Source organism: Amblyomma mixtum, chromosome 1, assembly GCF_055824585.1.
Source record: "Amblyomma mixtum isolate Tamu chromosome 1, ASM5582458v1, whole genome shotgun sequence".
Taxonomy (NCBI): domain Eukaryota; kingdom Metazoa; phylum Arthropoda; class Arachnida; order Ixodida; family Ixodidae; genus Amblyomma; species Amblyomma mixtum.
In genome coordinates this window covers 208,754,744-208,776,620 of record NC_143012.1, presented here as the reverse complement: position 1 = coordinate 208,776,620, position 21,877 = coordinate 208,754,744, and the positions used below count along the sequence as shown (strand labels likewise).

Genomic DNA, 21,877 nt, shown 5'->3' with positions numbered 1-21,877 from the left:
CCGAAACTACAACGTCATGCGCTTGACGTTTTGCAAAAGATGCACTCCTGAAATCTAGACCTATATCGGACGTATGTTCGCTTTGAGATCTCTTTTAGCTCTTGCTTGAGGAATTCTGATATTCTTTTACTTTACAATACTTCATTTTTCTGGAAAACTCGAACATTCTTGTGATTTTTGGTAAATTTTTAAGCGTATCTTACCCTCTCCACAGGCACCAGAACTTATTTACAGTGCTGAAGCGAAAAATGTAAGTTACGCACATTTTAACAGGTGCCGAACGTGGCCGTCTACACTTAGCCTAGCTTCAACAGGCAGAAACCTGGAGTTAAAAGTCTCAATTGCAGTATTAGAAGGGAACTGGCCTAGTAGTAGCAGTGGTTTATTTGAAAAATAGTATAGCAAAACGAATGAAAAGATTTTTTGCTGGCCGCAGCATCAGCACCTGTTTATACATGGCCTAGCTTCGACAATCAGAACACTTGAAGTAAAAGGTCTCAATTACGGTAGTACAGAGGATATCGCCTTGTAGTATTAGGAGTTTATTAGAAAATTAGATACAAAACACGCGAGAAAGATTTTTGCTATCCGCGGCATAGACCATCACAACTATAGAAGCATCTTAGCTGCGCTCATCAGAAATAAAAGCGACAGGGATGGGATGGAGAGGGCGAAATATAGTGGGGAGCGACAAATAGAAGAGACTGGTAATTCAAGGATAATAGACAGACAGACAGACAGACAGACAGATTTATTTGACATCATGTGTACACAATGTCGGGAACATGGGCAAAAAGCCGGAAAAAGCGCGGCTTGAGAGGGCCCATGTTCCCTATTAATAAAGGCTACATATGTTATGAATTCTGGTAACAAACACAATTTGACAACAGCAACGATTAGAAAATGGTACAAAGATCACCTTTAAAAAACAGTTTAGTATTCAATTCGACATAGGGTTATTAAGAAAGTCAATTTGGAATACAAGTGATTAAGATATTTTACAATAACAATGCTTCTTAATAGTTTAGTGTACAATTCAACATAGCAATACGAAGTAGCAATCAAAAATGCAAAACAGAATTTGGAAAATACAAAACTATCACAAATTACAACAGTTCAAATCAAACAGTATGAAAAAGTTTACCACACAGACATTTATCGCTGGACACAAATGATCATGTAATGTTGCCGAGTGAGTTGAGTAATGATGGCAGTCTGTAACTCAGTGCCTGCGTTCCGTAGTTAGTTCTTGTTTTTGGAATGTACCATGTTTCGTTATGCCGGGTATCGTAAACGTTAGTATTTCTTGTGAGGTTAGATAGCTCTTGAAATAAATTGTTACCCTGTTTTTGCTTCCTATAAATCGCCTAAGGAGTAAGTCATTGTATATGGAATTCATGGTGGCTATGGAAAGTCTGTTAAAAAGTGGTTCTGTGTGAGCGAGGCGCGGTGCGTTAGCAATTGCACGGACAGCTTTCTTTTGTAATAATAACAGCTTAGTAATGTTAGTTGCGTTGGTGGTACCCCAGACCAGGTGGCAATAGTTAATATGCGATAAAAATAGTGAATTATATATTAGCACCTTAATGGCCCGTGGTAAGAAAAAGCGTAATCTTGTTAATATGCCAACACCTTTCGCAAGTTTTTTAAAAATGAGTTGAACGTGATTATTCCATGTTAGGTGTGCGTAAAATAAAATTACAAGACTTTTTATGTACGGAACAAGTTCAATGGTCGATGTGCCTATAACGAGGTCACTGTTAATAAAGGTGTTTTTATTTTTCGCTTGAAATAACACGGCCGTAGTTTTAGTGCTATTAATAGAAAGTGAGTTGAATGTGCTCCATTCGTGTAATTTACTTAGGAAATTATTGCAGCGTGGCACAAGATCAATAGGATGGGAAGAAGTAAAAAACAGGCTAGCATCGTCAGCATATGCAATTAATTTCGCAGTATTATCAATGTTTGTGATGTCGTTAATGTACAGATTAATGTAATACAAACCTGTTTAATATATATGCAGCATCACACCGGCCGCCATTGTTAAGTCCGAAAGCGACGCAGCTGGCGGGCATGCACTTTCGCAGTGAGCCCGCATGCGTATGTCAACGAAAATGAGTTCATGCGGCTCATCCGCAGAATCGCAAATAGGCGCTATGGCATGAAAGAAACGAATCTAATCAGATTAGTTCAAGCCTTTGTAATAAGTAAGATTTCTTACGTAGCTCCTTTCCTTAATCTCAAGGCAGCGGAGAAGTCCAAGCTGGAAGGGATCATTCGCAGAAGTGTCAAGCAGGCGCTGGGTTTACCAATTCGGACCCCCACCGCAAAACTTTTAGAACTAGGTCTTCACAACACATTGGATGAAATTGTGGAAGGCGTGACAGTCTCGCAGTACGAAAGGCTGTCGGGAAGCGTTACAGGCAGGCAAATCCTCGCGAAACTAGGAATAAATTACGAGAGTCAGCGCGGTCCGAAAGTGGACATGCTTAAGAGCGTGCGCGATAGGCTGATGATCCCACCACTACCGAAAAACATGCATCCCGTCCACCACAAGGATCGCAGAGAGAAACGGGCTGAAGCCCTCGGCAAATGTTTCAAAAACTATCCGATAGAAGACGTGGCCTACGTGGACGCAGCTAATTGCGGGAGGGGGAGAATGGTGATAGCGGTAGCTAGCGCCGAGACATATCTCCGAGCCGGCGCTTCGATCACGACGGACAGTCCCGAAATTGCAGAAGAAGCCGCCATCGCTCTTGCAATAGTGGGCACGGATGCGTCAATGATTGTCAGTGACTCAAAGGTAGCAGTGATGAACTTTGCCAAGGGGAGGGTCTCCCCTCTGACGAACGGAATCCTGCGGACTGCAAGGGACGACCGCAAAATTCGCATAGTCTGGACACCTGCACACGCATCCCTGGCTGGAAATGAAGCAGCTCACGAACTGGCTCGAGGTCTTGCTTTCCGAGCCAGTGGCCATACCGAGGGCTTCGCAGACAGGGATCGTCTTGTAGGTTACAGAGAAATCACAACACATTATAGGCTCAATCGAACAAAGTACCCCGCTGCTGATAAATCATTGACAAAGAGTCAGGCCACCTCTTGGCGCCGTCTCCAAACTTATACGTTTCCGAACCCGGTTATGTGTAGTCGTTATTATCCGGGACAATATTCAAACGAGTGTAAGCAATGCAAGGCCAAAGCGGATCTCAACCATATTCTCTGGAAATGCCCTTTTGCCCCCCTGGAGGGACAAAAAATAAAGTCACTTGAACAATGGGAGGCTCTCCTACTCAGCTCCGATCCGGAGACTCAAACAAAAGTCGTCCAACTGGCCGAAGACGCCGCCAGGAGCCAAGACCTTCTGGCCGTCGTTTAGGCAGGGGGCCTATATGCCCTTCAGAATGTTGGCAATAAACGTTTTACAATCCAATCCAATCGCGCTGGTACAAACTCGCGCCCGTCTTTAATCACTTGTTTTTTTTTTGTGCAAACATTCGCTTACTTTTAGCCTTTCTTTTTGTGGCAGCACGTTCCAACTACCGTTAAAGAAAACATCGCGGCCCCATTTACGCGGTTTACCTAGGACAAGTTCGGGAGAAATGAAAAATAAAGCATAATGAAATCTCGTACGGCGCTGGTCATGAGGAACTGTAATAATGTGGATGCCGCAGTAGTGTCTGCTTTGTCGCATAGGAGGCGCTAGCTTTCCTAACGGTGCACTCTGGAATCGAGTGTGTGGAAATATCCGGGACACTCGAACGGTCCGACCGGTTGTAGTAGTAGGGCACTGCCAGAGATTTGGGTGGACGGCAACTTTCTTGTGCCCGTCTTCAGATGTGCTTGTGGTGTAGTGGTTATCACATCCGCCTAACACGCGGAAGGTCCCAGGTTCGATCCCTGGCAGGCACACGTCTTTTTTTCTTGCTTGCTCCCCATTCTTGCAGGTATTGTGGTGTTTAACGCCCGCAAGCTACACTTGGCCTATAAGGCACGTTGTAGTGAAAAGCTCCAGATTAATTAAGACCACCTGGACTTCTCAACATGCGCCGACATCGTGCAGCGCCCGGGCATTTTTGTATTTCACTGCCACTGAATCATGGCCGCCGTGGTCGGTATAAAACCTTTGACCTCAAGGTCAGCAGCCGAACGCCAAGGGCACCGAGGCAAGGTAGTTATGCCTGCAGCAACGAGACTTCAATAGCAATGGATTTATAATCGTCGTAGCTCATTTACCGAAAATTCCTCCATTACCTATAAGGGCAAATATTCTGTTTTTGTTCGAGCAAAGCGCCTGCCAAGTATACATTACCCAAAATGTCTTCCTATCGGGTGTACATTTTTGTGCCTTTGTTGATTACTCGACTGGAAAACAGAACATTGCGGTTTTAACTCGACTGCCAGCAGCTTCTTTGAAACCTACCTGTAAGCGTGCAGTCAGAACAGAGTAGGAAGCCGCAGTCGAGATGCAGTTGTAAAGCCAGCGAAACGAGTGTTAAATTAGTGGACGCGGCAAACAGAGCAACAAAGCGGCATTCGACTCGCGTAGCAAAGTGAGGAAGAGAGAGCTGCAAGAGAAAATATCACTGCAGTAAAAGCAGAGCTTCAGCAGTTTGAAACCGAAAGACGCAAAGGGGCCTTGATAAGGTATCGGTCTAGTAAGTTGCTGGATGAGCAACAATATCGACGGGCCCTCTGTGATTAAAGGCACACTGATCTTGCTAACGAAATATTGGAAATTCAGTATGAGAGAGAGAAAGACTAATGAAAAAGGAGAAGTCTGCCTGGTTATGAGCCTAGCATGAGCCTAGGTTATGAGCCTAGCCCTTGGAAATCCAGTATGGCGGTTGCACATATAGCGATGTTCCTGGTATTACTGATGCTTTCTTTGACTGTTATAGGAAGCTGTTCGCGGGTTGTGCACGCATAAATGGGGATCAGATTGCAGTCGCTTATTCGAAGCATTTTCCTGACTTGACGATGATCAGCAGGGTGCAGTGGAGGGTCCTATCACTTTGGACGAAATTGAATCTGCCATTTCTGCCCTGATGGCTCACAAATCTTCTGGACCAGATGATGTTACTAGAGTGTTCTATAAAACATTTTCCACTTGCCTAACGCTTGTCTTGATGGAGGTTCTCCGGGTTTCTTACGATGTTTCTTTTTTCCCACCACTTTCTATTCTGGGCATAGTATATACAGACACAAATTGGTTGAAAACAGTTGAGGGATATCGTCCAATTTCGGTCCGAAATTTGATTACAAACTTTTTGCAAATGTTCATTGCAACCGTCTCTAGCTACTTGTCGCTCACTTAACTGGCACTATCAGGTCTATAGTATCATAGGCCGCAGCATCCAAACCATTATTCATATTGTAGGTTCAGTATTTGAGACAGTCTCAGATGAGACCGGACAAGTAGCTCTAATTCAGACTGACCTTGCCAAGGCATTTGATAAAGTTCGTCACGATTTCTTGTTTGCGGTCTTAGAGCATGCAAATATTGGAGATGTTTTCTACAACACTGTTCTGTGTAGAGTCCTATACAAGGCTTATCGTTAACCAAGAGCTAACGAAACCTATTCCATCGAAATTATCTTTTCACCAAAGCGGTCTATTATCGCCTTCGTTGTTTGCCCTATATCTAGAACCCCTTTTCCTCAGTATTATTAACAGCGCAACTATCCGTGGTTTCTCCCTGGCGCAAAGTTAAATTAAGATTTTAGCCTATGCAGAACATGTCGCCCTCTTTTTTTTTTGACAAAACGAGTGTGCTTGAGGCTTTGCATTTGGCTGAGCAGTTTGGCGAGGTATTAGGTACGGCTTATTATTTAGATAAATCCAAGTGGTATTGGTTTGGCCATTGGGGTACAAAGCAAAGTCATTATGGTGGCATAAGCTGGTAGTGCGGGACCCTTCGCTACATGAGGATTCCTCTTCATTAAATTCACAACAGTGGAGCATACTAGAATTCACAGATAATCTCCATGAGGCGACAAACCCAGGCTTGGTTATTTAGGGAATTATCAGTGTTTGCTTGGGCTCAAGTCTGCAGGATTTTCTTATTTGCAAAACTTCCCTATGTGCTGATGATCTCCACTGTGCGAGGAAGAAAGTGCAGCGGATGCACAGAATATTTGCAGCCTACGATGACCCCTTTCTCTAGGGCGTACATCTGCCACGGACCTAGTACCTTTTGAACAACTAAAGGGATCAACAGTGATCCAATCCTCCTTCAGTCGTGTCCTAAAACTTTCCTGCTCTGGGCAATCCAGTAGCAGAAGAGGCACATCCTCATCCTCGTCACCACATGCATACCATGGAATGGTGTGCAAGCCCAATTCTATCGAGAAAATAATTATTCGCGCAGGATGTTCTCAGTCGCAAGCGGCGAATGAGAGTTTCTAGACTTCTGTTGAGTGATAATGGGAGTGTAATCAGCGAGTTGGGGTCAATCTAATAAAGGTTAGAAGTTGCATAATTTGGATGGAACCACATTTTTTTCTCGTTCTTAATTTAGAGCGCCCCAGGTCGTCGCAAAGTAACCGATTCGGACACACGAGTGGAAGAGCGTTCAAAAGACGTATGGCTTTTCTATGATGTCTCTAAGTACCGTACTGATCTTGTCTGGCATAGGCTCATAAGGATCCAATGGTATGGTCGATTTAATCATCTGTGTAAGTTATCCATGCTTAAGAGCGGCCGCAGTCTTTTATTAACTGTTTGTGTATGTCTGTAATTTTGGAGTCATCTATTTATGTGTAATAGGTTTGGTTTACTGGGGTTTAACGTCCCAAAGCAACTCAGGCTATGAGGGACGCCGTAGTGAAGGGCTCCGGAAATTTCGACCACCTGGGGTTCTTTAACGTGCACTGACATCGCACAGTACATGGGTCTCTAGAATTGCGCATTCACCGAAACTGGCCGATCGAACCCGCGTCTTTCGGGTCAGCAGCCGAGCGTCGTAAGCACTGAGCCATCGCAGCGGGGCTCTGTGTATAAAATGAATCTAGTGTGTACCGGACACATTCTTCAAGTATATTTGGGTGATTTCCATCTACCATGATAAGGCTTCCTCTTTTTGAGGTATACTGAGCTGTTATGCAGCAATACTCTACGGAAGCGCAAAAGTATTACTACCAACTTTCTTGCTTACTTTGTCCCACACTATCAGTTGTAGAAGGACTTGAGTCTGGGCTAGTTAGTGTGACATACTAGAAAAGAGCCAACTAACGGACGTCACGCACAAAGAAGCACACACACACACACGCGAGACTATCAGTGGAACGTGCACAGCCAGTTGAACTATAAGCGCGCGTAACTGCGCAAAAGTGGGCATATAATAGGCGTGGCTGGCTCGCTACCGGCTAGAATTTCTGGATGCAGCGGTAGGCTAATTGTATATCGATGGAGAAATACAGCTCCAATTGGGCAATTCTGCCGCGATGTCATAAACCATTCACAGATTCTTATTTTAGTGCGGAAGTTCTTTTTCGATGGGTCAACTCGTGACATGATCTTAGGAACATTGCATGCTTGCGGTGTTTGTGGGTTTGTGCCATGTGAAAGTATTACATACGAAGAATTGAAACAAGCATCCACGAATTAAATTCGAATCTCTGGCGGCGCCAACAGATCAGTCTCGCAGGCCGCTGCGCCGGAGAAGTAGGCTACGACCGCCGCCGAACACGCAATGGGGTAAACTGCTACACACTCTCTCACTGGGCATTGCTCATCTTCTTCATCCAATAATTCGAATACGAATATCAAACTAACATTAGTGCTTTGACTCATGAGGCGGTAGTGTCAGAAAGATACAAGCTGCACTCGTTAGCGTGAGCGACGTTGTGGCAGAAAGACGGCACTAAAGCAATATTCATTGGCAACATTGCTCCGGAACCACGGCAATGTAGCCTTGGTTGCTGGCGTACTACATTAGGTAAATTCACGTTGACGATCAAAAATTGAAGACGCGCATAACTGGCCCTCTGGGTCAGTGAAAACCTCAATCGCGCTTTCAGGTACGTGGAGGATGTGTCCACCTGCAAAAAACTGCTTTCGCACAATATTTCTTACTCAAAAATGCTAAACCGCAAGAACTTCTTTTTTTTTTACAAGAAGTTTCGAAAAGATATCAGCTGACGTTGTTCTGACATGACTTCCGTATGTTACAATCGCAAGGTGTTAGTTTCGTCACTCTTAATAACGTTGGAATTACATTCTGTCACCAAAAGTTACTTTGTAGATAACGGAGCAAATCTGGCGATCGCTTGAGCAGGCCCATGCTGCGAAGTCTTCCAGCTCATTAGTAGCCGAGTAGGACTTCAAGACAACCACTGCCGCATAAAGAATGTGCCACAGAGCACTTTACTTCCAAGATAGCAACTGGTTTCACTGCACTTTCCCTCCGACCTCGCGCTTGAGGCCAGTATTGTTATAAACACAGGAAATTTGTGCTTGTGGTGTAGTGGTTATGACATCCGCATAACACGCGGAAGGTCCCAGGTTCGATCCCTGGCAGGCACAGGAAGTTGTTTTTTCTCATACTGCATTTACATTTCGCTGTAGGAGCTTAATCTGTTCTTCAACCTGCTCAACTAACTCGATTACGAACATTCGTGAAACATTTTATTCAGTTCCTTTTTATGTTCTAGCAACCAACTAGCCCTACTTTCTACGCTAAATGACCTTTTTATTGCTTTTTTGGTGGCATCAGTAAAAGGAGAAGATAAAGTAAATTACAAGTGGCTGTGCGGCTTCGAGGACACATTCCAGAGATATTTGATGTACGCCTCTTATTGGTTAAATGTTTTATCCTCTTAGGGTATCCAAATCAGTTCTCATTCAACGCTCCGAATATTGAAAGCTTCTTATTCTTTATTTTTAAGCACCATCTACTACGACAGCTGGCGCGTATCGTTCATTTAAAAATATAGATATACCGCTTATCGGGGAAGGAGGAAGTTGCCCACTGGCCTCTGCGTGTGTGTCGATTCGTAGGAACGGTTTCGGCGACTGCCCAAAGCACGTGATGTTACTTAGATGGCTGGTAGACAGAGTAGACAGACGCGTTTTATGGACCTGTCGCCAATCACCCCTGCTCACCTGTTCTATTCCCACTTTATTTCAATGTCTTCCATCTAGAACATTCGCTTCAGAACCCTAATTTGTCCAGTCTATCCGTCCGAACAAAACCACTCAGTTTATTCCCGCCAAAAGAGCTGTAAATTATTTCTTAGTTTTCATGCACACTGATTTGCCTGGTTTGTTGGCGCGAAGCCTTGCTGCTGCTTTAAAGCCTGACATTTTCTACTTTGCGTACTTTAAAAAGTCCGGAACCATCAGACATGAGATGCAGCAATTCCACGAACGAAACTGTGTTTGTCTTTGATGATGACATTGATGTCCTGACAATAATGAATGCTTTAACTCTAAGCCGAGGTTTCACACACGGACATAACTTACAGTCGGTTTTTTGGGGCACAGGTTGCTATCCTAGAGCAGCCTCTGGCGACAAATCATTAATTGACACCTGTCACGGTGGGAAGTTTGCTCGCCGTCCGATGCATTGGCTGCCGCCTTCCACGGTGGGCAGGTTGTGGTGATCTCACAAGGTCAAATGGACCACTTGCTCTTTTGCTCTCAACTCCGGCGACGGTTTTCTGCATAAAATGGGCCTTAATGCTATCGCGTAAATATTCTTTTAATTCTAGAGGGCAAGATAATATTGCAAAATAAAGGCCATCAACACTGAAGGTGAGCACAGTTCTAAAATTTGCTTTATCGGCAGTGTAGTTCGAATTATCGAACACCAAATATACGCGTTTCAAAAGCCGCGTAGTTATTCTTGATGAAAATTGGGGCGCAAACAAAACGGAGGCGTAGAAAGAACACAACAGGACGAGCGCCTTTCGTCCTCTAGGCGCTCGTTCTGTTGTCTTCTTTCTGCGTCACCGTTTTGTTGGCGCCCCCATTTTCATCATGAACAGCTTCTAACTAGTCCAACTTTCCGGTCGTTGAGTTGGCCTTCCCGCGCTCGATAATCATAAAGTGGTGTCGCTGCGCTGAGTATTGTCGCCGAAATCGCGATAACTGCTTCTGCATGAAAAACGCACACAAATGGCACCGGTATTTGCTCTATCATAAATTCAATCGACACCATGCGTAACGCGGGACCGCCAACCCAACGAGCTTTAAAACGCGTATTTTAAGCCCATCGTGCCCACCTCCGAATGTGTCGGCGCCGCCAAAGCATGCAAACACACTCATAAGATGCAACAGAAACTGCGACAGGTGTGGAGTCGAATGCTATCGCATTCCGTTCCCAAGTAGTTTGCTTTCTTCGTGGCTTGGGGAGGTTCCGGGACTGGTACGAGGGGGTACCCAAAAGAAACCGGACTTATTTTTGTTTGAACTTATTTCTTCACTTTTTAAGCACAGACCTTCAATCTCCTTCAAAGTATTTCCCACTTGCAATGATACGCTTGTCGAATCTTTCATTCCATTTTTCAAAACATTGTTTAAATTCATCTTTTGTGATGCTTCACAGTGCCTCCGTCGTTTTTTTCTTCACCTCAGCAACATCAGCGAAACGCTTTCCATTCACCTATTTTTTCATTCTAGGAAACAAAGAAAGTAGCACGGGGCAAGGTCAGGAGAGTATAAGGGTTAAGGAATAGGGGTCATGCCATTTTTGGTCCAAAATTGTCGTAGAGACAGGGCGGTGTGAGCAGGGGCATTGCCATGATGGAAAAACCAATCACCCGACCGCCACAAATCTGGCCGCTTCCACTGCACACTGTTTCCCAATCTTTTCAAAACATCCAAGTAGAAAGCCTGGCTAACTGTCTGACCCTGCGGAACAAATTCTCAATGGACGACTCCTCTCACGTCGAAAAAACAAATCAGCATTGTTTTGAGGTTTGGTTTCACCTGACGAGCTTTCTTGAGGCGAGGTGAATTTGAAGTTTTTCATTGGCATGATTGTTGCTTTGATTCAGGATTCGATTCAGGAACACTTGAGTTGTCCCCATAGCATCGTCCTTGTACGTCTTTCTTAATATTTCAAGAGTTTCCATTCAACTTTTTCCGAGCAAAAATCGTAATTTCACCGGCGCACGCTGTTCACGAAAATCAGCCATTGCAAAAACGACGTTCACACAAAACAGTCGTCACTCTAAAACTCTCCCTAAACTAGTCTGACCTCCTTCAACGACGGCACTCGGCTTACTGACTCTGGAATGTTCGTTCTATGCGCTCCTAGTGGCAAAACGCGGTACCACAGAAGTTTTGCCGAGCAAAAAATTTAGTCCGGTTTCTTTTGGGTACCCCCTCGTACAGCTCATGCCGCACATCCACACCCCTTCTCTACTAACGTGATGGCGTCAAGGGTCCCGCTGCGCAGAAAATCAGCGTCGTCGATGTCGTTGGTTTAGTCGGTTTCGTCGGTGTTGTCGGCGTCGTCGAAGGAGTTGTGAGCGATAAAGAGGGTGGCCCAGGCGGCCGCATCCGGAGAAGCCTAGGTCATGTGACCCTGTGGTGTCACCACAACCTGCCCGAAGGATTGTGAGCAAACTAGCCACTCTGGCAGGTGGCAGTTAAATTAATGACTGATCGCCAGAGGTTGATCGGGAAGACCAACATGGGTCGCACAAGACCCACCAATGGCAGCACCTGCCATCGCAGGGAAATGGAGCATTCTTTAACCGATGCAACTCTGCGCATAGAGTTGTATGAGGACTCCCAGGGTCATATGAATGCAAAGTTGGGAATGGCTAATTCCGCATATATGGGTATCAACTCATTACCACTATCGCGTCATCCACTTAAGGCAGAGCTTAAGTGGCACTTCCAATTTTTTTGCCTCCATGCATCCCATAGGCATACCACTAGCATCTGAGCACATACCGCTGGACCTTACAAACATATAAGGCACCCTTTAGCACATGGTACTTACCCTTCGTGGTAGCACAGTGGCTATGGCGTTCCGCGACTGTGTTGGGCAGGATGCACGGGTTAGAAACCCGGCCTCGGAGGCTGATACCCAGGTTGGAGAATGGGTACGAAAACGCCCGTGTACTAAACGGGTACACGTCAAGGGACACTTTCCGTAGAACTCCACTGCGGAAGTAGAGCATTCATTAACAGTACTATAAAATACAAGCAACACTACTAGTAATGCTCTGACTACAAAATAAAATAACAAGGCAAAATAAAAACTAATAATACTGTAACTGTAAAATAAAAGCAATTTAAAATAAAAAGGGATAACAATGTAACTGCAAAATAATACTAAAGTAAACCAATAATCTTGATTCTATAGTGAACTGTGGCGTGTCGTAATTTCGTGAGCTATAAAGCTTGGCTTGTTGATATGTGAATATGTTCTCGTGTTAAGTTTCCGACATGTATATACCTGGGGAGGTGGTGCATTTCGTGGAAAGTGGTGGTGGGTGGGATTTGATATATTGATGCGTATTGCTTGCTATTTTGCATAGCGTTTTTAATGCTGCGTGTCAGTTGGAAGAGGGAAATAAACATCTAGTGCGGGAATTTTTTTACTTTTGATTCCAATGGTCGATTTACATTCAGTAATTGACGACTGTGAATATGGAAGCAGAGTCCAGTTATTTAATTTTATTCTTCAGCAATGCATTTCGATACGTGTAACATGAAAAACACATTTTGAGCTCGTACACTTGGTTTCCCACAATGTAGAGTTTTATAATGTCGTCGCTGGGCGGAGTATTTCCGCAGAAAACCACTGAACTGCTTCTGCAGCATGAAACAGACAAACGGCTTCCGTACTTGTTGCATTAGAAATGCGAGCTACGCCATTTTAAAAACTCATTTGGGAAGCCAGCTTTACTAGTGTTACGTGACGGCAAGCGATGAAGAAAGGACTGCATGACCGATGGCGATGATATGATTTAATGTCTGCGAGCCTAGCACGAGCGCTCCTGCCCATGCCACTGCCCGCTTCGTCGTCTTCTAGTCCGTCACATGACTCGGTGCCACGAAGCGATCGTCCCGATCGCGCGAACTAGAAGAATGCCACAGACGATGACAAGCAGGACGTGACGATGGGCGTGGCAGAACATATTAACAGAGAAGAGAAGATGAAGGGCTTGCCACCACGATGAAAGAGATGATGAGCGGGTGAAGCCAGGTCCACGAAAACTGAGGAGCCACCGGTTTCTGGAAGTCAACGGCGAGGCCCGTGGACACACCCAACGGCGGGGGCTGGGGTACTTGTTTCTCGTGTGAGTGTCGGTGGTCAATTGGAACTCTGGTCAGTGGCGGCGGTCTCGGTTCAGTGGGGTCGCAGGTCGTTTGGTCTTCTAGGTTTTCATGTGGGCGGTGAGTGGGGTCACAGGGCAGTTGCGGCGGTCGTTGTGTCGTCGTGTCTTCTGGTCGGGGCTTGGGGCGGGGCGGTGAAGAGCGGCGGCATCGGGGCATACCTGGCAGGCTGGGGAAGCGCCGGGAGGTGTGAAGCCGTGAGCTCTCCACAGAATACCTCGGTGTACAGCAGGTTCCTAAGCTCCAGGACCGGGATGAAGAAGGTACCCAGCACCTCCACCAAATGTTACGTGACGGCAAGCGATGAAGAAAGGACTGAATGACCGATGGCGATGATATGATTTAATGTCTGCGAGCCTAGCACGAGCGCTCCTGCCCATGCCACTGCCCGCTTCGTCGTCTTCTAGTCCGTCACACTAGCTAAACAAATGCGTATTTTTGACGTCAAATACTTCGAACTGCAATGCAGATAAAGAAAAGCAATCTCAGATGCAATCACGAGCGCCTGAGCGTTCAGCTATTTGTCGAACTCTTCTGGCCGCTGGAGGTTTCGGAGCCGAAGATCTGCCTTACAACTCCCCCCGGAGACAAGGCACTGTCCTGTCGGCCTATGGGGATGTTATGAGGGCGAAGTCACTGTTAAGGTGGACGGTGGACAGCCCATGGTGATCGATGAGTTGATTTTCCGGGGATATTTGTTCTAGAATGCCCTAGGGGCGCTGCAGTGGCGTTGCCAGAAATATTTTTCAGGGTGTGTTATACGCCGACGGTAAAAAACAAACAGAAAGAGCCTGCACCCAAACAATATCTTACTCGTTTTTCTGCTTCAATAAACCCGAACGTTTAGTTATTTCGTTCAATGTGATATCTACATAAAAATACGAGTGGATGCAGGACTCCGAGGTCTTGATTCGTAGAGAACTTTTATTTTCTCACTCACACAAAAAAAATATTCGTACGAAAATCGCAGCTAGGAACAATATTTTCGCATAATATACAACAACACAAAAAGCTCCTGCACAACAACAAATTCCGCAACTGCGAATGAATGGCATTTGTGAAAACTTCTACCCCTTCCACATGGGCCTGCGCCTGGCCGAAGGGGCACTTTAAGTGCAAAAAAGCTCTTTTTTTATTTTCGCGACAGTGTATGATCACTTGAGAACAATGCAAAGGATGAAAAAGTCGGCTGACTTGGAAAGGCATATTTAATTGGGTGAACTATGCCTAGTCAACAGGAGTGCCCCACGTCGTGCGATAGCGAAGAAGGATGTCTATATTCTGCAATAACTACCGCGCCCTATTATAGAGCCGCGACAACGTACATCATTGTTTTCGGAAATAAACCGACACTCTTATTTTCGTTTTTACATTTTAACATATCGATGCGGTGGGAAAATACCATGGGCAAAAAATAAAAAGATCTCAAGGAGGGGTGGGGAGGTTATGCAGCGCGCAGAAAATTTCGTGGGGTGTTCTAGAATACCCGAAAACACCGAAACACACTCCCTGGCTACACCTCTGACAGGAGCCACAAAGAACCAGCGCACCACCCAAATGCGTCGCGTCCTCACTGGATTGACGCCTAACTCACTAAAAGAAGGGAGCCGCGTGGAAGGTTTTCTTGAAGCCGTTATCAGTGCCTACCGCTTATTATATTGTGGTGTATAAATTATGCAGTGTCATTTTCGCCTTTACAGCGTGTAAAATGCGACGTATTATCTGGGTCAAACGAAACCGCAACATTAGATAAGAAGATTTGAGCTTAAATAAATTAAATACTAGCACAGTTGATTTTTATGTCAAAGTTACCCGACCGCTCTTCGCAAGGGATATATTTGCTTAGGAGGCTGAAAGAGTGCCAGAAGGAACAATAGAACAAAAACAGGTCGCAAACCGTGAGCAATAGTTAAACAACGACAGTACAATAAAGTAAATTTAAATTGGAAAGATGAAAGCAAGAAAAGCTAGAAGTTGGCTCGGTACTATCGATACTGCCTTATGAGGTGACTATGGTTTCTTCCTCCGATGTATTCAGGGGAAGAAATTGTATTTTAGAAAAACAGGTTGTGTCATTAATCTACATTACTCAGTTTCAGTGAGTCATTCTTCTTCTCTGATGTATGTACAGGGTAAATAAGTACGCCTCTGTTTTCGCTCATTCGTTATATACTGTGTTTGTACGGCCGGCTTTTAGTTGTCTTTTCCTGCATTTCTTTCGGGTCGAGAGAATACACAAGGGGAACTTGACATGAAGGGAACTTGACTTTTGACTGCTCAAAATGGTTCGGCCCCAAAAAATCACTTCCGAAAAAACATTCTTGGAAATTCTTGGAATCTCCCTTAGCCGAATAGCTACTAAGACCCATTCTTCTTAGTTAATGATAATATTCCATGCACTAAGTGGGCATACGGTTTAAACAGCCCACAACTGGTACCTTCACCTACACTGGTTCCGAAACTACAACGTCATGCGCTTGACGTTTTGCAAAAGATGCACTCCTGAAATCTAGACCTATATCGGACATATGTTCGCTTTGAGATCTCTTTTAGCTCTTGCTTGCGGAATTCTGATAATCTTTTACTTTACAGTACTTGATTTTTCTGGAAAACTCGAACATTCTTGTGATTTTTGGTAAATTTTTAAGCGTATCTTACCCTCTCCACAGGCACCAGAACTTATTTACAGTGCTGAAGCGAAAAATGTAAGTTACGCACATTTTAACAGGTGCCGACCGTGGCCGTCTACACTTAGCCTAGCTTCAACAGGCAGAAACCTGGAGTTAAAAGTCTCAATTGCAGTATTAGAAAGGAACTGGCCTAGTAGTAGCAGTGGTTTATTTGAAAATAGTATAGCAAAACGAAGGAAAAGATTTTTTGCTGGCCGCAGCATCAGCACCTGTTTATACATGGCCTAGCTTCGACAATCAGAACACTTGAAGTGAAAGGTCTCAATTACGGTAGTACAGAGGATATCGCCTTGTAGTATTAGGAGTTTATTAGAAAATTAGATACAAAACACGCGAGAAAGATTTTTGCTATCCGCGGCATAGACCATCACAACTATAGAAGCATCTTAGCTGCGCTCATCAGAAATAAAAGCGACAGGGATGGGATGGAGAGGGTGAAAGATAGTGGGGAGCGACAAATAGAAGAGACTGGTAATTCAAGGATAATGTAATACAAACCTGTTTAATATATGCAGCATCACACCGGTCGCCATTGTTAAGTCCGAAAGCGACAAAGCTGGCGGGCATGCACTTTCGCAGTGAGCCCGCATGCGTATGTCAACTAAATGAGTTCATCGCGCGCTGGCACAAACTCGCGTCAGTCCTTAATCACTTGTTTTTTTTTGTGCAAACATTCGCTTACTTTTAGCCTTTCTTTTTGTGGCAGCACGTTCCAACTACCGTTAAAGAAAACATCGCGACCCCATTTACGCGGTTTACCTAGGACAAGTTCGGGAGAAATGAAAAATAAAGCATAATGAAATCTCGTACGGCGCTGGTCATGAGGAACTGTAATAATGTGGATGCCGCAGTAGTGTCTGCTTTGTCGCATAGGAGGCGCTAGCTTTCCTAACGGTGCACTCTGGAATCGAGTGTGTGAAAATATCCGGGACACTCGAACGGTCCGACCGGTTGTAGTAGTAGGGCACTGCCAGAGAGTTGGGTGGACGGCAACTTTCTCGTGCCAATCTTCAGATGTGCTTGTGGTGTAGTGGTTATCACATCCGCCTAACACGCGGAAGGTCCCAGGTTCGATCCCTGGCAGGCACACGTCTTTTTTTCTTGCTTGCTCCCCATTCTTGCAGGTATTGTGGTGTTTAACGCCCGCAAGCTACACTTGGCCTATAAGGCACGTTGTAGTGCAAAGCTCCAGATTAATTAAGACCACCTGGACTTCTCAACATGCGCCGACATCGTGCATCGCCCGGGCATTTTTGTATTTCACTGCCACTGAATCATGGCCGCCGTGGCCGGTATAAAACCTTTGACCTCAAGGTCAGCAGCCGAACGCCAAGGGCACCGAGGCAAGGTAGTTATGCCTGCAGCAACGAGACTTCAATAGCAATGCATTTCTAATCGTCGTAGCTCATTTACCGAAAATTCCTCCATTACCTATAACGGCAAATATTCTGTTTTTGTTCGAGCAAAGCGCCTGCCAAGTATACATTACCCAAAATGTCTTCCTATCGGGTGGACATTTTTGTGCCTTTGTTGATTACTCTACTGGAAAACAGAACATTGGGGTTTTAACTGGACTGCCAGCAGCTTCTTTGAAACCTACCTGTAAGCGTGCAGTCAGAACAGAGTAGGAAGCCGCAGTCGAGATGCAGGTGTCAAGCCAGCGAAACGAGTGCTAAATTAGTGGACGCGGAAACAGAGCAACAAAGCGGCATTCGACTCTCGTAGCAAAGTGAGGAAGGGAGAGCTGCAAGAGAAAATATCACTGCCGTAAAAGCAGAGCTTCAGCAGTTTGAAACCGAAAGACGCAAAGGGGCCTTGATAAGGTATCGGTCTAGTAAGTTGCTGGATGAGCAACAATATCGACGGGCCCTCTGTGATTAAAGGCACACTGATCTTGCTAAAGAAATATTGGAAATTCAGTATGAGAAAGAGAAAGACTAATGAAAAAGGAGAAGTCTGCCTGGTTATGAGCCTAGCATGCTACTCCCTTGGAAATCCAGTATGGCGGTTGCACATATAGCGATGTTCCTGGTATTACTGATGCTTTCTTTGACTGTTATAGGAAGCTGTTCTGGGGTTGTGCACGCATAAATGGGGGATCAGATTGCAGTCGCTTATTCGAAGCATTTTCCCGACTTGACGATGATCAGCATGGTGTAGTGGAGGGTCCTATCACTTTGGACGAAATTGAATCTGCCATTCCTGCCCTGATGGCTCACAAATCTTCTGGACCAGATGATGTTACTAGCGTGTTCTATAAAACATTTTCCACTTGCCTAACGCTTGTCTTGATGGAGGTTCTCCGGGTTTCTTACGATGTTTCTTTTTTCCCACCACTTTCTATTCTGGGCATAGTATATACAGACACAAATTGGTTGAAAACAGTTGAGGGATATCGTCCAATTTCGGTCCGAAATTTGATTACAAACTTTTTGCAAATGTTCATTGCAATCGTCTCTAGCTACTTGTCGCTCACTTAACTGGCACTATCAGGTCTATGGTATCATAGGCCGCAGCATCCAAACCATTATTCATATTGTAGGTTCAGTATTTGAGACAGTCTCAGATGAGACCGGACAAGTAGCTCTAATTCAGACTGACCTTGCCAAGGCATTTGATAAAGTTCGTCACGATTTCTTGTTTGCGGTCTTAGAGCATGCAAATATTGGAGATGTTTTGCACAACACTGTTCTATGTCGAGTCCTATATACAAGGCTAATCGTTAACCAAGATCTAACGAAATCTATCCCATTGAAGTTATCTTTTCGCCAAGGCCGTATATTATCGCCTTTGTTGTTTTCCCAATATCTAGAACCTTTTTGCCTCAGTATTATTAACAGCGCAACTATCCGTGGTTTCTCCCTGGCGCAAAGTGAAATTAAGATTTTACCCTATGCAGATGATGTCGCCCTCTTTTTTTCTGACAAAACGAGTGTGCTTGAGGCTTTGCATTTGGCTGAGCAGTTTGGCGAGGTATCAGGTACGGCTCATTATTTAGATAAATCCAAGTGGTATTGGTTTGGCCATTGGGGTACAAAGCAAAGTCATTATGGTGGCATAAGCTGGTAGTGCGGGACCCTTCGCTACATGATGATTCCTCTTCGTCAAATTCACAACAGTGGAGCATACTAGAATTCACAGATAATCTCCATCAGGCGACAAACCCAGGCTTGGTTGTTTAGGGAACTATCAGTGTTTGCTTGGGTACAGGTCTGCAAGTTTTTTTTTTTATTTGCAAAGGTTCCCTATGTGCTGAGTTTTCTCCACTGTGCGAGGAAGAAAGTGCAGATGATGCAGAGAATATTTGCTGCCTACGATGGCCCCTTGCTGTAGGGCATACATCTGCCACGGACCTAGTACCTTTTGAACAACTAAAGGGATCAACAATGATGAAATCCTCCTTCAGTCGTGTCCTAAAACTTTCCTGCTCTGGGCAATCCAGTAGCAGAAAAGGTACATCCTCATCCTCGTCACCACATGCATATCATGGAATGGTCTGCAAGCCCAATTCTATCGAGAAAATAATTATTCACGTAGGTTTTTCTCAGTCGTAAGCGGCGAATGAGAGTTTCTAGACTTCTGTTGAGTGATACTGGAAGTGCAGACAGTGAGTTGGGGTCAATCTAATAAAGGTTAGAAGTTGCATAATTTGGATGGAACCACATTTTTCGCTCGTACTTATTCTAGACTACCCCAAGTCGTCGCAAAGTAACCGATTCGGACACACGAGTTGAAGAGCGTTCAAAAGAAAGACGTATGGCTTTTCTATGGTGTCTCTAAGTACCGTACTGATCTTGTCTGGCATAGGGTCATAAGGATGCAATAGTATGGCCGATTTAATCATCTTTGTAACTTATCTATTCTTAAGAGTTGCCGCGGTCTTTTATTAACTGTTTGTGCATGTCTGTAATTTCGGAGTCATCTATTTCTGTGTAATAGGTTTGGTTTACTGGGGTCTAACGTCCCAAAGCAACTCAGGCTATGAGGGACGCCGTAGTGATGGGCTCCGGAAATTTCGACCACCTGGAGTTCTTTAACGTGCACTGACATCGCACAGCACACGGGCCTCAAGAATTTCGCCTTCATCGAAACACGGCCACCGCGGCCGGGATCGAGCCCGCGTCATTCGGGTCAGCAGCCAAGTGCCGTACCCACTGAGCCATCGCGGCAGGGCTCTGTGTAATAAAATCAACCTAGTATGTACCGGACACATTCTTCAAGTATATTTCGGTGCTTTCCATCTACCATGATAAGGCTCCCTCTTTTTGAGGTATACTGAGCTGTTTTCCAGCAATATTCTACGGAAGCGCAAAAGTATTACTACCAACTTTCTTAGTTACGTTGTCCCACACTATACTATCAGTCGCAGGACTTCAGTCTGGGCTAGTCAGTGTGACATACTAGAAAACAGCCAACAAACGGACGTCACGCAGAAAAGAGCACACACACACGAGACTGTCAGTGGAACGTGCACAGGCAGTTGAACTATAAGCGCTCGTAACTGCGCAAAAGTGGGCATATTATAGGCGTGGCTGGTTCGCTGCAGGCTAGAATTTCTGGATCCAGCGGTAGGCTAACTATATATCGATGGAGGAATGCAGCTCCCATTGGGCAGTTCTCCCGCGATGTCATAAACCATTCAGAGATTCTTATTTTAGTGCGGAAGTCCTCTTTCGATGGGTCAACTCGTGACATGATCTTAGGAACTTTGTATGCTTGCGGTGTTTGTGGGTTTGTGCCAACTGAAAGTATTACATGCAAAGAAATGGAACAAACATCCCCGAGTGGAATTCGAACCTATGGCGGCACGAACAGGTCAGCTTCGCAGGCCGCTGCGCCAGAGCAGTATAGGCTACGACTGCCGCCAAACATGCAATGGGGTTAACTGCTACACACTCTCGCACTGTGCATTGCATATCTTCTTCATCCAATAACCCTAATACTACTAAGAAACTAACATTTGTGCTTATAGTCATGAGGCGGTAGTGACAGAAATATACGTGCTGTACACGTTGGCATGAACGTAGTTGAGGGAGAACACGGCACTAAATTAATACGCTCTGGCAACATTGCTCCAGAAACACGGCAATGGAGCATAGGTTGCCTGCGTACGACATTAGGTAAATTCGCACTGACAATGAAAAAATTGAAGACGCGCATAACTGGCTCCCTGGGTCAGTGAAAACTTCAATCGCGCTTTCAGGTACGTGGAGAGGGTGTCCACCTGTGAAAAACTGCTTTCGCACAATGTTTCTTGCTTAGAAATTCCAAACCGCCAGAATTTTTTTTTTTGACTGGAAGTTTCGAAAACGTATTAGCTGGCGTTGTACTGACATTGCAAGGTGTGTGTTCCGTCACTCTTAAGTAATAACGTTGGAATTACATTCTGCAGTGTCAACAAACTTTACTTTGGAGATTATGTAGCAAGTTTGGCGATTGTTTAACCACGCCCATGCTGCGAAGTCTTCCCGCTGATTAGTAGTCGAGTCGGACTTCGAGTGAACCACTGCCTCAAAGAGAATGTGTCGAAAAGCATTTCCCTTCCAAGACCGCAACCGGTTTCACTGCACCTTCCCTCCGACCTCCTTCTTGACCCCAGCATTGTTATAAGCTCAGGACCGCTGTGCTTGTGGTGTAGTGGTTATCACATCCGCCTAACACGCGGAAGGTCCCAGGTTCGATCCCTGGCAGGCACAGGAAAGCAACTTTTTGTCATACTGCCAACAAACTGCATTTACATTTACCTCTAGGAGCCTATTCTTTTCTTTAGCGAGCGTCAACTAACTAGATAAGAAACGTTCGTAAAACATTTTATTCAGTTTCTTTTCATGGCTTTAAGGTTAGATCCGTAAATCAGAAGCTGATGTGAATTTGAGCGGCTGTGCGGC

General features: G+C 45.0%; 4 non-coding genes across 4 annotated transcripts; all 4 read left to right on the top strand.

Moving 5' to 3' along the window:
• Window positions 1–3,839: 3,839 nt before the first annotated feature.
• TRNAV-AAC (transfer RNA valine (anticodon AAC)) lies at window positions 3,840–3,912 on the top strand. The gene has a single exon. It is a non-coding gene; the product is annotated as a tRNA-Val (tRNA).
• A 4,541-nt stretch (window positions 3,913–8,453) lies between these two features.
• TRNAV-AAC (transfer RNA valine (anticodon AAC)) lies at window positions 8,454–8,526 on the top strand. Its single transcript has one exon. It is a non-coding gene; the product is annotated as a tRNA-Val (tRNA).
• Window positions 8,527–17,005: 8,479 nt separating this feature from the next.
• On the top strand, window positions 17,006–17,078 carry TRNAV-AAC (transfer RNA valine (anticodon AAC)). The gene has a single exon. It is a non-coding gene; the product is annotated as a tRNA-Val (tRNA).
• Window positions 17,079–21,612: 4,534 nt separating this feature from the next.
• TRNAV-AAC (transfer RNA valine (anticodon AAC)) lies at window positions 21,613–21,685 on the top strand. The gene has a single exon. It is a non-coding gene; the product is annotated as a tRNA-Val (tRNA).
• Window positions 21,686–21,877: the final 192 nt, after the last annotated feature.